Source organism: Somniosus microcephalus, unplaced genomic scaffold (genome assembly GCF_052327205.1).
Source record: "Somniosus microcephalus isolate GS21.2 unplaced genomic scaffold, FLI_Smic_1.0 unresolved_chr4, whole genome shotgun sequence".
Lineage (NCBI taxonomy): Eukaryota > Metazoa > Chordata > Chondrichthyes > Squaliformes > Somniosidae > Somniosus > Somniosus microcephalus.
The window spans coordinates 46,625,216-46,640,687 of record NW_028225182.1 but is presented as its reverse complement, the minus strand read 5'-3'; the positions used below and the strand labels follow the sequence as shown (position 1 = coordinate 46,640,687).

Here is a 15,472-nt window from a genome sequence, read left to right as displayed (position 1 = left end):
CCATGGTGGGAGTGCAGCGAAGATTCACCAGACTGATACATGGCATGGCAGGAATGACGTATGAAGACAGATTGAGATGATTAGGATTATATTCGCTAGAGTTTAGAAGAACGAGAGGGGATCTCATTGAAACTTACAAAATTCTAACAGGACTAGACACACTAGATGCAGGAAGAATGATCCCGATGGTGCGGGAATCCAGAACCAGCGGCCACAGCCTAAGGATAAGGGGTAAGCCACTTAGGGCTGAGATGAGGAGGAATTTCTTCACCCAGAGAGTGGTGAACCTGTTGAATTCTGTACCACAGAAGGCAGCTGAGGCCAATTCATTAAATATATTCAAGAAGGAGTTAGATATATTTCTTAAGGCTAAAGAGATAAAGGGATATGGGGAGAAAGCAGGGACAGGGTACTGAATGTGGATGATCAGCCATGATCTCATTAAATGGCGGAGCAGGCTCGAGGGGCCGAATGGCCTACTCCTGCTCCTATCTTCTATGTTTCTATGTGAATGGAGCAGGTGAACTGCTGAATCCCACTTTTAAGGGATGTCCCAAAGTGCTTGACAGTGGTGTGAAAATAAATGAGTTCCGCTTGGTAATTAAAAGTAAAGACTGTCAGAAGTAGGATTCGAACCCACGCCTCCAGAGTAGACTGCGACCGAAACGCAGCGCCTTAGACCGCTCGGCCATCCTGACTTGCTCCATTAGTTTCTGCATCTCATCACTTCCACATGAAGAACGTTTCCGTCCGGGTGCTTGTTCAATGCTGTTGAAGGCTCAGTGACCGGGATATCATCGCCCCCGGGGTTTTCCTGAGCTTGTGCTCGGTGTTTGGGAAGGTTTGTCCCGGGTCCCGATTATCTTGCAGCTCCAGGGATGGGCAGTATCAATCTGAGCTCTGGAGCTGGGGAGAAGCGAATAATTAATGGGTTTGTTTTCGGGCCTGAAATGCGGCTTAGATCTGTTGGTATTAACCGAGGCCGGGGCTGCGAGATATTTCAGTTTGTTCACGTTTAATCAGAGGAATATCCGCAGTCAGGAGCTGAAAAGGACCAAGAGCTGAAAAAACACCAGAAAAAAGATAAGAAATATCAGCAATTGTGATCAACTCTTTAATGTGTGTTCTGGTAGTTTAGTGGTTTAATTGTTTTAATCAACATTCATTAACCGAAAGCGTTGTTTTGCAGAATGAAATAAATGCTCACAGTAAGGGACAGTCGAAAGTTGAGAAATTTAACTTTAATAATTTGTGAAAGTTTATTCATTGACGAAGATTTATACCCTATCAGAATTTACGCACTGTGTATTTTAGGAGTCTGCTTTAAATTGTTCGTTGCTCCTGACACAAGAAACCTGTTAAATTTATTTCACAGAAAAATAATGTTTCCGCCCGGGCTCGAACCGGGGAACTTTCGCGTGTGAGGCGAACGTGATAACCGCTACACTACGGAAACCTCTGCTGAATTGAGCATCGAGAAAGCACTGTTCAGACAGAAGGGACACTACAGAATCGCTCTTTCTGCAATGATTTCCTTTCACTGGCATTTCTCTGACCGAACTGCACAAGTCAAAAATGTTCCTTTCAAACTCATTAAACTGTCGAATTTCCTTCCCTCTGGTTTAACCCAGGCGTTTAACTTGTTCTGCAAACCATGAACCAGGTTCACCTGAATTCCAAGGTGTGTAAGGAAATCAAGCTTCAAAAGCCCTTTCATTAACCACAGGGATTCAGGCAATTTTCTGATCGCAAAGCGTTTTCTCACCTTGTCAATATCTCTCGTCTATTTGCCGGTGTTTCCCGATTCTGCCTGTCTCTCTGGCTCTGTTTATTCTGTGTGACCACCTGCAGGTTGATTTTGAGCGAATACCTGTGCTTGTGTTTTGTCACATTAAATAAATGAGGAATTGTGGCGCTTCTCTCCCTGACACTGGGGAAAGAGTGAGACAGTCTTTGGAGCAAGTGTTTGGTTATTGTGAAACGGCAAAGAAAACAATAATTCTGGAATTACCCGGAAAAACAGTGACCCCGACGTGATTTGAACACGCAGCCTTCTGATCTGGAGTCAGACGCGCTACCGTTGCGCCACGAGGCCCTACAATCTAAACCGCGCTGTTTTTATATACACACGTTCCACAAACACTGTTTCATTCCTCCTGCCTTCTCCTGATTCCTCAGTGTCATGCACAGAGGCGCCTGATGCCCTCATTTGTTTAACGTAACAAGCAGACACAAACACAGGTATTCCTTCAAAATCAACCCGCAGGTGGCCACAGACACAATAAACAGAGCCAGAGAGAAAGACAGAATCGGGAATCTCCGGGAAATAGACAAGATATATTGACAAGGACTAAAGCGTTTTGCGATCAGAAAATTGCCTGAACCCCTGTGGTTAATGAAAGGGATTATTGCTGCTTGAGTTCCTTATACGCCTTGGGCTTCTGGAGAACTTGTTTCGTAGTTTGCAGAAATGCGGCTCAAACATGCTGTTGTGACCGGGCCGGAGCCACCAGGTCCCTGACTGCAATCAGCGACAATGAAATGCAGTTTCAACAGGCGCGGCTGGCTCAGTCAGTCGAACATGAAACTCTTAATCTCAGGGTCGAGGGTTCGAGCTCCCACGTTGGGCGGTATTTATTTTGTTAAACTTTTATGTTGCTTTCAAAGCGTCATTTATTGAGCGATAACCTTGTTTTGCACAATGAAAGAAATGCGAACTGAGAAAATACTGCAGAAGCTGGAAATCTGAATTGAAACAGAAAATGCTGGAGATACTCAGCAGGTCTGGCAGCTTCTGCGAAGAGAGAAACAGAGTTAACGTTTCAGGTCGATAACCTTTCGTCAGAACTGGAAAAAAGAGGTAATGGAACAGATTTTTAAGCAGCTGTAGGGGATTCTATGAGATCATGGCTGATCTCCTGCCTCAATTCCATTCACCGGCCCTATTGCCATATCTCTTGATGCCCTTACCAGTCAGAAATCTACCGACTTCTGTTTTGAACATACGCAATGACTGAGCCTCCACAGCCCTATGGGGTAGAGAATTCCAAAGATTCACCGCCCTCTGTGTGAAGAAATTTCTTCTCCTCTCAGTCCTGAATGGCCTAACCTTTATCCTGAGGCTGTGGCCCCTGGTTCTAGACTTCCCAGCCAAGGGAAACATTCTCCCAGCATCCAACCGATCAAACCCTGTAATAATTTTGCATGCTTAATGAGATCCCCTCTCATTCTTCCGAATTCAAGAGACTGCAGTCCTAGTTTACTCAATCTCTTCTCATACGAGGTCAGTGACAGTCTTGCAAATGGTGACTTGATATTCGGTAGTGGGGTCATGGTCCAGGTGGAGGTAGGAGGAGGTGTTGGAGAGTTGGCGTACAGCTTCTGCTAGGTAGCGGTCGGTTCACCAAACAGCAACAGCACCATCCTTGTCAGCAGGTTTTGTGCTTTGCATGTTAACTGTTAACTGTTACCCATATCTCATTTTACACAATATATGGGCTACTCCAGCTCCTAATTCGTTTGTTCTTAGTTGTTATTTCCTCACACAGGAGAGCAATCTCGCCCCTGGACAAGCAGAAGGAGCAAGTTCCAACCAAATGGTTCCGCAAACGTGATAAAAGCTACACTGTGGAACCGTCTCCACTTTCAGTACCAGGTCAGATGGAAATGTTAAAATTTTTTGAGGATGTAACTGGTAGAATAGATAAGGGAGAACCAGTGGATGTGGTGTATTTGGACTTTCAGAAGGCTTTCGATAAGGTCCCACATAAGAGATTGGTGTGCAAAGTTAAAGCACATGGGATCGGGGGTAAGGTACTGACTTGGATAGAGAACTGGTTGGCAGACAGGAAGCAAAGAGTATGTCTAAACGGGTATTTTTCCAAGTGGCAGGCAGTTACTCGTGGGGTAGGGCAGGGATAAGTGCTAGGACCCCAGCTACTCACAATATATATTAATGATCTAGAAGGTTGAACTTGATATAATAACTCCAAGTTTGCAGACGACACAAAGCTGGGTGGGCATGTGTGCTGTGAGGAGGATGCAGAGAAACACCAGTATGATATGGACAGGTTAGGTGATTTAGCAGAAGCATGGCAGATGCAGTATAATGTGGATAAATGTGAGGTTATCAACTTTGGTGGCAAAAACAGGAAGACAGCTTATTATCAGAATGTCAATAGATTGGGAAAAGGGGAACTGCAATGAGACCTGGGTGTCCGTGTACACCAATCGCTGAAGGTAAGCATGCAGGTGCAGCAGGTGGTTAAGAAGGCAAATGTTGGCCTTTATAGTGAGAGGTTTCGAGTACAGGAGCAAGGATGTCTTGCTGCAGTTGTACAAGGCCTTGGTGAGACCATACCTTGAGTATTGTGTGCAGCTTTGGTCACCTTATCTGAGGAAGGATGTTCTTGCCATGGAGGGAGTGCAGCGAAGATTCACCAGACTGATACATGGGATGGCAGGAATGACGTATGAAGACAGATTGAGATGATTTGGCTTATATTCGCTAGAGTTTAGAAGAACGAGAGGGGATCTCATTGAAACTTACAAAATTCTAACAGGACTAGACACACTAGATGCAGGAAGAATGATCCCGATGGTAAGGGAATCCAGAACCAGCGGTCACAGTCTAAGGATAAGGGGTAAGCCACTTAGGGCTGAGATGAGGAGGAATTTCTTCACCCAGAGAGTGGTGAACCTGTTGAATTCTGTACCACAGAAGGCAGTTGAGGCCAATTCATTAAATATATTCAAGAAGGAGGTGGATATATTTCTTAAGGCTAAAGAGATAACGGGATATGGGGAGAAAGCAGGGACAGGGTACTGAATGTGGATGATCAGCCATGATCTCATTAAACGGCGGAGCAGGCTCGACGGGCCGAATGGCCTACTCCTGCTCCTATCTTCTATGTTTCTATGTGAATGGAGCAGGTGAACTGCTGAATCCCACTTTTAAGGGATGTCCCAAAGTGCTTGACAGTGGTGTGAAAATAAATGAGCTCCGCTTGGTAATTCAAAGTAAAGACTGTCAGAAGTGGGATTCGAACCCACGCCTCCAGAGGAGACTGCGACCTGAACGCAGCGCCTTAGACCGCTCGGCCATCCTGACTTGCTCCATTAATTTCTGCATCTCATCACTTCCACATGAAGAACGTTTCCGTCCGGGTGCTTGTTCAATGCTGTTGAAGGCTCAGTGACCGGGATACCATCTCCCCCGGGGTTTTCCTGAGCTTGTGCTCGGTGTATGGGGAGGTTTGTCCCGGGTCCCTATTATCTTGCAGCTCCAGGGATGGGCAGTATCAATCTGAGCTCTGGAGCTGGGGAGAAGCGAATAATTAATGAGTTTGTTTTCGGGCCTGAAATGCGGCTTAGATCTGTTGGTATTAACCGAGGCCGGGGCTGCGAGATATTTCAGTTTGTTCACGTTTAATCAGAGGAATATCCGCAGTCAGGAGCTGAAAAGGACCAAGAGCTGAAAAAACACCAGAAAATGGATAAGAAATATCAGCAATTGTGATCAACTCTTTAATGTGTGTTCTGGTAGTTTAGTGGTTTAATTGTTTTAATCAACATTCATTAACCGAAAGCGTTGTTTTGCAGAATGAAATAAATGCTCACAATAAGGGACAGTCGAAAGTTGAGTAATTTAACTTTAATAATTTGTGAAAGTTTATTCATTGACGAAGATTTCTACCCTTTCAGAATTTACGCACTGTGTATTTTAGGAGTCTGCTTTAAATTGTTCGTTGTTTCTGACACAAGAAACCTGTTAAATTTATTTCACAGAAAGATAATATTTCCGCCCGAGCTCGAACCGGGGACCTTTCGCGTGTGAGGCGAACGTGATAACCGCTACAGTACGGAAACCTCTGCTGAATTAAGCATCGAGAAAGCACTGTTCAGACAGAAGGGACACTACAGAATCGCTCTTTCTGCAATGATTTCCTTTCACTGGCATTTCTCTGACCGAACTGCACAAGTCAAAAATGTTCCTTTCAAACTCATTAAACTGTCGAATTTCCTTCCCTCTGGTTTAACCCAGGCGTTTAACTTGTTCTGCAAACCATGAACCAGGTTCACCTGAATTCCAAGGTGTGTAAGGAAATCAAGCTTCAAAAGCCCTTTCATTAACCACAGGGATTCAGGCAATTTTCTGATCGCAAAGAGCTTTCTCACCTTGTCAATATCTCTCGTCTATTTGCCGGTGTTTCCCGATTCTGCCTGTCTCTCTGGCTCTGTTTATTCTGTGTGACCACCTGCAGGTTGATTTTGAGCGAATACCTGTGCTTGTGTTTTGTCACATTAAATAAATGAGGAATTGTGGCGCTTCTCTCCCTGACACTGGGGAAAGAGTGAGACAGTCGTTGGAGCAAGTGTCTGGTTATTGTGAAACGGCAAAGAAAACAACAATTCTGGAATTACCCGGAAAAACAGTGACCCCGACGTAATCTGAACACGCAGCCTTCTGATCTGGAATCAGACGCGCTACCGTTGCGCCACGAAGTCCTACAATCGAAAACGCGCTGTTTTTATATACACACGTTCCACAAACACTGTTTCATTCCTCCCGCCTTCTCCTGATTCCTCAGTGTCATGCACAGAGGCGCCTGATGCCCTCATTTGTTTAACGTAACAAGCAGACACAAACACAGGTATTCCTTCAAAATCAACCCGCAGGTGGCCACAGACACAATAAACAGAGCCAGAGAGAAAGACAGAATCGGGAATCTCCGGGAAATAGACAAGATATATTGACAAGGACTAAAGCGTTTTGCGATCAGAAAATTGCCTGAACCCCTGTGGTTAATGAAAGGGATTATTGCTGCTTGAGTTCCTTATACGCCTTGGGCTTCTGGAGAACTTGTTTCGTAGTTTGCAGAAATGCGGCTCAAACATGCTGTTGTGACCGGGCCGGAGCCACCAGGTCCCTGACTGCAATCAGCGACAATGAAATGCAGTTTCAACAGGCGTGGCGAGCTCAGTCAGTCGAACATGAAACTCTTAATCTCAGGGTCGTGGGTTCGAGCTCCCACGTTGGGCGGTATTTATTTTGTTAAACTTTTATGTTGCTTTCAAAGCGTCATTTATTGAGCGATAACCTTGTTTTGCACAATGAAAGAAATGCGAACTGAGAAAATACTGCAGAAGCTGGAAATCTGAATTGAAACAGAAAATGCTGGAGATACTCAGCAGGTCAGGCAGCTTCTGCGAAGAGAGAAACAGAGTTAACGTTTCAGGTCGATAACCTTTCGTCAGAACTGGAAAAAAGAGGTAATGGAACAGATTTTTAAGCAGCTGTAGGGGATTCTATGAGATCATGGCTGATCTCCTGCCTCAATTCCATTCACCGGCCCTATTGCCATATCTCTTGATGCCCTTACCAGTCAGAAATCTACCGACTTCTGTTTTGAACATACGCAATGACTGAGCCTCCACAGCCCTCTGGGGTAGAGAATTCCAAAGATTCACCACCCTCTGTGTGAAGAAATTTCTTCTCCTCTCAGTCCTGAATGGCCTAACCTTTATCCTGAGGCTGTGGCCCCTGGTTCTAGACTTCCCAGCCAAGGGAAACATTCTCCCAGCATCCAACCGATCAAACCCTGTAATAATTTTGCATGCTTAATGAGATCCCCTCTCATTCTTCCGAATTCAAGAGACTGCAGTCCTAGTTTACTCAATCTCTTCTCATACGAGGTCAGTGACAGTCTTGCAAATGGTGACTTGATATTCGGTAGTGGGGTCATGGTCCAGGTGGAGGTAGGAGGAGGTGTTGGAGAGTTGGCGTACAGCTTCTGCTAGGTAGCGGTCGGTTCACCAAACAGCAACAGCACCATCCTTGTCAGCAGGTTTTGTGTTTTGCATGTTAACTGTTAACTGTTACCCATATCTCATTTTACACAATATATGGGCTACTCCAGCTCCTAATTCGTTTGTTCTTAGTTGTTATTTCCTCACACAGGAGAGCAATCTCGCCCCTGGACAAGCAGAAGGAGCAAGTTCCAACCAAATGGTTCCGCAAACGTGATAACAGCTACACTGTGGAACCGTCTCCACTTTCAGTACCAGGTCAGATGGAAATGTTAAAATTTTTTGAGGCTGTAACTGGTAGAATAGATAAGGGAGAACCAGTGGATGTGGTGTATTTGGACTTTCAGAAGGCTTTCGATAAGGTCCCACATAAGAGATTGGTGTGCAAAGTAAAAGCACATGGGATCGGGGGTAAGGTACTGACTTGGATAGAGAACTGGTTGGCAGACAGGATGCAAAGAGTATGTCTAAACGGGTATTTTTCCAAGTGGCAGGCAGTTACTCGTGGGGTAGGGCAGGGATAAGTGCTAGGACCCCAGCTACTCACAATATATATTAATGATCTAGAAGGTTGAACTAGATATAATAACTCCAAGTTTGCAGACGACACAAAGCTGGGTGGGCATGTGTGCTGTGAGGAGGATGCAGAGAAACTCCAGTATGATATGGACAGGTTAGGTGATTTAGCAGAAGCATGGCAGATGCAGTATAATGTGGATAAATGTGAGGTTATCAACTTTGGTGGCAAAAACAGGAAGACAGCTTATTATCAGAATGTCAATAGATTGGGAAAAGGGGAACTGCAATGAGACCTGGGTGTCCGTGTACACCAATCGCTGAAGGTAAGCATGCAGGTGCAGCAGGTGGTTAAGAAGGCAAATGTTGGCCTTTATAGTGAGAGGTTTCGAGTACAGGAGCAAGGATGACTTGCTGCAGTTGTACAAGGCCTTGGTGAGACCATACCTTGAGTATTGTGTGCAGCTTTGGTCACCTTATCTGAGGAAGGATGTTCTTGCCATGGAGGGAGTGCAGCGAAGATTCACCAGACTGATACATGGGATGGCAGGAATGACGTATGAAGACAGATTGAGATGATTTGGCTTATATTCGCTAGAGTTTAGAAGAACGAGAGGGGACCTCATTGAAACTTACAAAATTCTAACAGGACTAGACACACTAGATGCAGGAAGAATGATCCCGATGGTGCGGGAATCCAGAACCAGCGGTCACAGTCTAAGGATAAGGGGTAAGCCACTTAGGGCTGAGATGAGGAGGAATTTCTTCACCCAGAGAGTGGTGAACCTGTTGAATTCTGTACCACAGAAGGCAGTTGAGGCCAATTCATTAAATATATTCAAGAAGGAGTTAGATATATTTCTTAAGGCTAAAGAGATAACGGGATATGGGGAGAAAGCAGGGACAGGGTACTGAATGTGGATGATCAGCCATGATCTCATTAAATGGCGGAGCAGGCTCGACGGGCCGAATGGCCTACTCCTATCTCCTATCTTCTTTGTTTCTATGTGAATGGAGCAGGTGAACTGCTGAATCCCACTTTTAAGGGATGTCCCAAAGTGCTTGACAGTGGTGTGAAAATAAATGAGCTCCGCTTGGTAATTCAAAGTAAAGACTGTCAGAAGTGGGATTCGAACCCACGCCTCCAGAGGAGACTGCGACCTGAACGCAGCGCCTTAGACCGCTCGGCCACCCTGACTTGCTGCATTAATTTCTGCATCTCATCACTTCCACATGAAGAACGTTTCCGTCCGGGTGCTTGTTCAAAGCTGTTGAAGGCTCAGTGACCGGGATACCATCTCCCCCGGGGTTTTCCTGAGCTTGTGCTCGGTGTATGGGGAGGTTTGTCCCGGGTCCCTATTATCTTGCAGCTCCAGGGATGGGCAGTATCAATCTGAGCTCTGGAGCTGGGGAGAAGCGAATAATTAATGGGTTTGTTTTCGGGCCTGAAATGCGGCTTAGATCTGTTGGTATTCACCGAGGCCGGGGCTGCGAGATATTTCAGTTTGTTCACGTTTAATCAGAGGAATATCCGCAGTCAGGAGCTGAAAAGGACCAAGAGCTGAAAAAACACCAGAAAAAAGATAAGAAATATCAGCAATTGTGATCAACTCTTTAATGTGTGTTCTGGTAGTTTAGTGGTTTAATTGTTTTAATCAACATTCATTAACCGAAAGCGTTGTTTTGCAGAATGAAATAAATGCTCACAGTAAGGGACAGTCGAAAGTTGAGTAATTTAACTTTAATAATTTGTGAAAGTTTATTCATTGACGAAGATTTATACCCTATCAGAATTTACGCACTGTGTATTTTAGGAGTCTGCTTTAAATTGTTCGTTGCTCCTGACACAAGAAACCTGTTAAATTTATTTCACAGAAAAATAATGTTTCCGCCCGGGCTCGAACCGGGGACCTTTCGCGTGTGAGGCGAACGTGATAACCGCTACACTACGGAAACCTCTGCTGAATTGAGCATCGAGAAAGCACTGTTCAGACAGAAGGGACACTACAGAATCGCTCTTTCTGCAATGATTTCCTTTCACTGGCATTTCTCTGACCGAACTGCACAAGTCAAAAATGTTCCTTTCAAACTCATTAAACTGTCGAATTTCCTTCCCTCTGGTTTAACCCAGGCGTTTAACTTGTTCTGCAAACCATGAACCAGGTTCACCTGAATTCCAAGGTGTGTAAGGAAATCAAGCTTCAAAAGCCCTTTCATTAACCACAGGGATTCAGGCAATTTTCTGATCGCAAAGCGTTTTCTCACCTTGTCAATATCTCTCGTCTATTTGCCGGTGTTTCCCGATTCTGCCTGTCTCTTTGGCTCTGTTTATTCTGTGTGACCACCTGCAGGTTGATTTTGAGCGAATACCTGTGCTTGTGTTTTGTCACATTAAATAAATGAGGAATTGTGGCGCTTCTCTCCCTGACACTGGGGAAAGAGTGAGACAGTCTTTGGAGCAAGTGTCTGGTTATTGTGAAACGGCAAAGAAAACAATAATTCTGGAATTACCCGGAAAAACAGTGACCCCGACGTGATTTGAACACGCAGCCTTCTGATCTGGAGTCAGATGCGCTACCGTTGCGCCACGAGGCCCTAGAATCTAAACCGCGCTGTTTTTATATACACACGTTCCACAAACACTGTTTCATTCCTCCTGCCTTCTCCTGATTCCTCAGTGTCATGCACAGAGGCGCCTCATGCCCTCATTTGTTTAACGTAACAAGCAGACACAAACACAGGTATTCCTTCAAAATCAACCCGCAGGTGGCCACAGACACAATAAACAGAGCCAGAGAGAAAGACAGAATCGGGAATCTCCGGGAAATAGACAAGATATATTGACAAGGACTAAAGCGTTTTGCGATCAGAAAATTGCCTGAACCCCTGTGGTTAATGAAAGGGATTATTGCTGCTTGAGTTCCTTATACGCCTTGGGCTTCTGGAGAACTTGTTTCGTAGTTTGCAGAAATGCGGCTCAGACATGCTGTTGTGACCGGGCCGGAGCCACCAGGTACCTGACTGCAATCAGCGACAACGAAATGCAGTTTTAACAGGCCCGGCTAGCTCAGTCGGTAAAGCATGAGACTCTTAATCTTAGAGTTCGCGGGTTCGAGCTCCCAGGTTGAGCGGTATTTATTTTGTTGAACTTTTATGTTGCTTTCAAAGCGTCATTAATTGAGCGATAACCTTGTTTTGCACAATGAAAGAAATGCGAACTGAGAAAATACTGCAGAAGCTGGAAATCTGAATTGAAACAGAAAATGCTGGAGATACTCAGCAGGTCAGGCAGCTTCTGCGAAGAGATAAACAGAGTTAACGTTTCAGGTCGATAACCTTTCGTCAGAACTGGAAAAAAGAGGTAATGGAACAGATTTTTAAGCAACTGTAGGGGATTCTATGAGATCATGGCTGATCTCCTGCCTCAATTCCATTCACCGGCCCTATTGCCATATCTCTTGATGCCCTTACCAGTCAGAAATCTACCGACTTCTGTTTTGAACATACGCAATGACTGAGCCTCCACAGCCCTCTGGGGTAGAGAATTCCAAAGATTCACCACCCTCTGTGTGAAGAAATTTCTTCTCCTCTCAGTCCTGAATGGCCTAACCTTTATCCTGAGGCTGTGGCCCCTGGTTCTAGACTTCCCGGCCAAGGGAAACATTCTCCCAGCATCCAACCGATCAAACCCTGTAATAATTTTGCATGCTTAATGAGATCCCCTCTCATTCTTCCGAATTCAAGAGACTGCAGTCCTAGTTTACTCAATCTCTTCTCATACGAGGTCAGTGACAGTCTTGCAAATGGTGACTTGATATTCGGTAGTGGGGTCATGGTCCAGGTGGAGGTAGGAGGAGGTGTTGGAGAGTTGGCGTACAGCTTCTGCTAGGTAGCGGTCGGTTCACCAAACAGCAACAGCACCACCCTTGTCAGCAGGTTTTGTGCTTTGCATGTTAACTGTTAACTGTTACCCATATCTCATTTTACACAATATATGGGCTACTCCAGCTCCTAATTCGTTTGTTCTTAGTTGTTATTTCCTCACACAGGAGAGCAATCTCGCCCCTGGACAAGCAGAAGGAGCAAGTTCCAACCAAATGGTTCCGCAAACGTGAAAACAGCTACACTGTGGAACCGTCTCCACTTTCAGTACCAGGTCAGATGGAAATGTTAAAATTTTTTGAGGATGTAACTGGTAGAATAGATAAGGGAGAACCAGTGGATGTGGTGTATTTGGACTTTCAGAAGGCTTTCGATAAGGTCCCACATAAGAGATTGGTGTGCAAAGTTAAAGCACATGGGATCGGGGGTAAGGTACTGACTTGGATAGAGAACTGGTTGGCAGACAGGAAGCAAAGAGTATGTCTAAACGGGTATGTTTCCAAGTGGCAGGCAGTTACTCGTGGGGTAGGGCAGGGATAAGTGCTAGGACCCCAGCTACTCACAATATATATGAATGATCTAGAAGGTTGAACTTGATATAATAACTCCAAGTTTGCAGACGACACAAAGCTGGGTGGGCATGTGTGCTGTGAGGAGGATGCAGAGAAACTCCAGTATGATATGGACAGGTTAGGTGATTTAGCAGAAGCATGGCAGATGCAGTATAATGTGGATAAATGTGAGGTTATCAACTTTGGTGGCAAAAGCAGGAAGACAGCTTATTATCAGAATGTCAATAGATTGGGAAAAGGGGAACTGCAATGAGACCTGGGTGTCCGTGTACACCAATCGCTGAAGGTAAGCATGCAGGTGCAGCAGGTGGTTAAGAAGGCAAATGTTGGCCTTTATAGTGAGAGGTTTCGAGTACAGGAGCAAGGATGTCTTGCTGCAGTTGTACAAGGCCTTGGTGAGACCATACCTTGAGTATTGTGTGCAGCTTTGGTCACCTTATCTGAGGAAGGATGTTCTTGCCATGGAGGGAGTGCAGCGAAGATTCACCAGACTGATACATGGGATGGGAGGAATGACGTATGAAGACAGATTGAGATGATTTGGCTTATATTCGCTAGAGTTTAGAAGAACGAGAGGGGATCTCATTGAAACTTACAAAATTCTAACAGGACTAGACACACTAGATGCAGGAAGAATGATCCCGATGGTGCGGGAATCCAGAACCAGCGGTCACAGTCTAAGGATAAGGGGTAAGCCACTTAGGGCTGATATGAGGAGGAATTTCTTCACCCAGAGAGTGGTGAACCTGATGAATTCTGTACCACAGAAGGCAGTTGAGGCCAATTCATTAAATATATTCAAGAAGGAGTTAGATATATTTCTTAAGGCTAAAGAGATAACGGGATATGGGGAGAAAGCAGGGACAGGGTACTGAATGTGGATGATCAGCCATGATCTAATTAAATGGCGGAGCAGGCTCGACGGGCCGAATGGCCTACTCCTGCTCCTATCTTCTATGTTTCTATGTGAATGGAGCAGGTGAACTGCTGAATCCCACTTTTAAGGGATGTCCCAAAGTGCTTGACAGTGGTGTGAAAATAAATGAGTTCCGCTTGGTAATTCAAAGTAAAGACTGTCAGAAGTGGGATTCGAACCCACGCCTCCAGAGGAGACTGCGACCTGAACGCAGCGCCTTAGACCGCTCGGCCATCCTGACTCGCTTCATGAATTTCTGCATCTCATCACTTCCACATGAAGAACGTTTCCGTCCGGTTGCTTGTTCAATGCTGTTGAAGGCTCAGTGACCGGGATATCATCTCCCCCGGGGTTTTCCTGAGCTTGTGCTCGGTGTATGGGGAGGTTTGTCCCGGGTCCCTATTATCTTGCAGCTCCAGGGATGGGCAGTATCAATCTGAGCTCTGGAGCTGGGGAGAAGCGAATAATTAATGGGTTTGTTTTCGGGCCTGAAATGCGGCTTAGATCTGTTGGTATTAACCGAGGCCGGGGCTGCGAGATATTTCAGTTTGTTCACGTTTAATCAGAGGAATATCCGCAGTCAGGAGCTGAAAAGGACCAAGAGCTGAAAAAACACCAGAAAAAAGATAAGAAATATCAGCAATTGTGATCAACTCTTTAATGTGTGTTCTGGTAGTTTAGTGGTTTAATTGTTTTAATCAACATTCATTAACCGAAAGCGTTGTTTTGCAGAATGAAATAAATGCTCACAGTAAGGGACAGTCGAAAGTTGAGTAATTTAACTTTAATAATTTGTGAAAGTTTATTCATTGACGAAGATTTATACCCTATCAGAATTTACGCACTGTGTATTTTAGGAGTCTGCTTTAAATTGTTCGTTGCTCCTGACACAAGAAACCTGTTAAATTTATTTCACAGAAAAATAATGTTTCCGCCCGGGCTCGAACCGGGGACCTTTCGCGTGTGAGGCGAACGTGATAACCGCTACACTACGGAAACCTCTGCTGAATTGAGCATCGAGAAAGCACTGTTCAGACAGAAGGGACACTACAGAATCGCTCTTTCTGCAATGATTTCCTTTCACTGGCATTTCTCTGACCGAACTGCACAAGTCAAAAATGTTCCTTTCAAACTCATTAAACTGTCGAATTTCCTTCCCTCTGGTTTAACCCAGGCGTTTAACTTGTTCTGCAAACCATGAACCAGGTTCACCTGAATTCCAAGGTGTGTAAGGAAATCAAGCTTCAAAAGCCCTTTCATTAACCACAGGGATTCAGGCAATTTTCTGATCGCAAAGCGTTTTCTCACCTTGTCAATATCTCTCGTCTATTTGCCGGTGTTTCCCGATTCTGCCTGTCTCTCTGGCTCTGTTTATTCTGTGTGACCACCTGCAGGTTGATTTTGAGCGAATACCTGTGCTTGTGTTTTGTCACATTAAATAAATGAGGAATTGTGGCGCTTCTCTCCCTGACACTGGGGAAAGAGTGAGACAGTCTTTGGAGCAAGTGTCTGGTTATTGTGAAACGGCAAAGAAAACAATAATTCTGGAATTACCCGGAAAAACAGTGACCCCGACGTGATTTGAACACGCAGCCTTCTGATCTGGAGTCAGACGCGCTACCGTTGCGCCACGAGGCCCTACAATCTAAACCGCGCTGTTTTTATATACACACGTTCCACAAACACTGTTTCATTCCTCCTGCCTTCTCCTGATTCCTCAGTGTCATGCACAGAGGCGCCTCATGCCCTCATTTGTTTAACGTAACAAGCAGACACA

The 15,472-nt window shown here is 45.1% G+C and overlaps 10 non-coding genes across 10 annotated transcripts; all 10 read right to left on the bottom strand.

The window, feature by feature from the left end:
* Nucleotides 1-1,383: 1,383 nt before the first annotated feature.
* Nucleotides 1,384-1,456, bottom strand: trnav-cac (transfer RNA valine (anticodon CAC)). Its single transcript has one exon. It is a non-coding gene; the product is annotated as a tRNA-Val (tRNA).
* Nucleotides 1,457-2,023: 567 nt separating this feature from the next.
* trnaw-cca (transfer RNA tryptophan (anticodon CCA)) lies at nt 2,024-2,095 on the bottom strand. Its single transcript has one exon. It is a non-coding gene; the product is annotated as a tRNA-Trp (tRNA).
* Nucleotides 2,096-5,027: 2,932 nt separating this feature from the next.
* Nucleotides 5,028-5,110, bottom strand: trnal-cag (transfer RNA leucine (anticodon CAG)). The gene has a single exon. It is a non-coding gene; the product is annotated as a tRNA-Leu (tRNA).
* Nucleotides 5,111-5,795: 685 nt separating this feature from the next.
* Nucleotides 5,796-5,868, bottom strand: trnav-cac (transfer RNA valine (anticodon CAC)). Its single transcript has one exon. It is a non-coding gene; the product is annotated as a tRNA-Val (tRNA).
* Nucleotides 5,869-9,440: 3,572 nt separating this feature from the next.
* Nucleotides 9,441-9,523, bottom strand: trnal-cag (transfer RNA leucine (anticodon CAG)). Its single transcript has one exon. It is a non-coding gene; the product is annotated as a tRNA-Leu (tRNA).
* A 685-nt stretch (nt 9,524-10,208) lies between these two features.
* On the bottom strand, nt 10,209-10,281 carry trnav-cac (transfer RNA valine (anticodon CAC)). Its single transcript has one exon. It is a non-coding gene; the product is annotated as a tRNA-Val (tRNA).
* Nucleotides 10,282-10,848: 567 nt separating this feature from the next.
* trnaw-cca (transfer RNA tryptophan (anticodon CCA)) lies at nt 10,849-10,920 on the bottom strand. Its single transcript has one exon. It is a non-coding gene; the product is annotated as a tRNA-Trp (tRNA).
* Nucleotides 10,921-13,853: 2,933 nt separating this feature from the next.
* On the bottom strand, nt 13,854-13,936 carry trnal-cag (transfer RNA leucine (anticodon CAG)). The gene has a single exon. It is a non-coding gene; the product is annotated as a tRNA-Leu (tRNA).
* A 685-nt stretch (nt 13,937-14,621) lies between these two features.
* Nucleotides 14,622-14,694, bottom strand: trnav-cac (transfer RNA valine (anticodon CAC)). Its single transcript has one exon. It is a non-coding gene; the product is annotated as a tRNA-Val (tRNA).
* Nucleotides 14,695-15,261: 567 nt separating this feature from the next.
* trnaw-cca (transfer RNA tryptophan (anticodon CCA)) lies at nt 15,262-15,333 on the bottom strand. Its single transcript has one exon. It is a non-coding gene; the product is annotated as a tRNA-Trp (tRNA).
* Nucleotides 15,334-15,472: the final 139 nt, after the last annotated feature.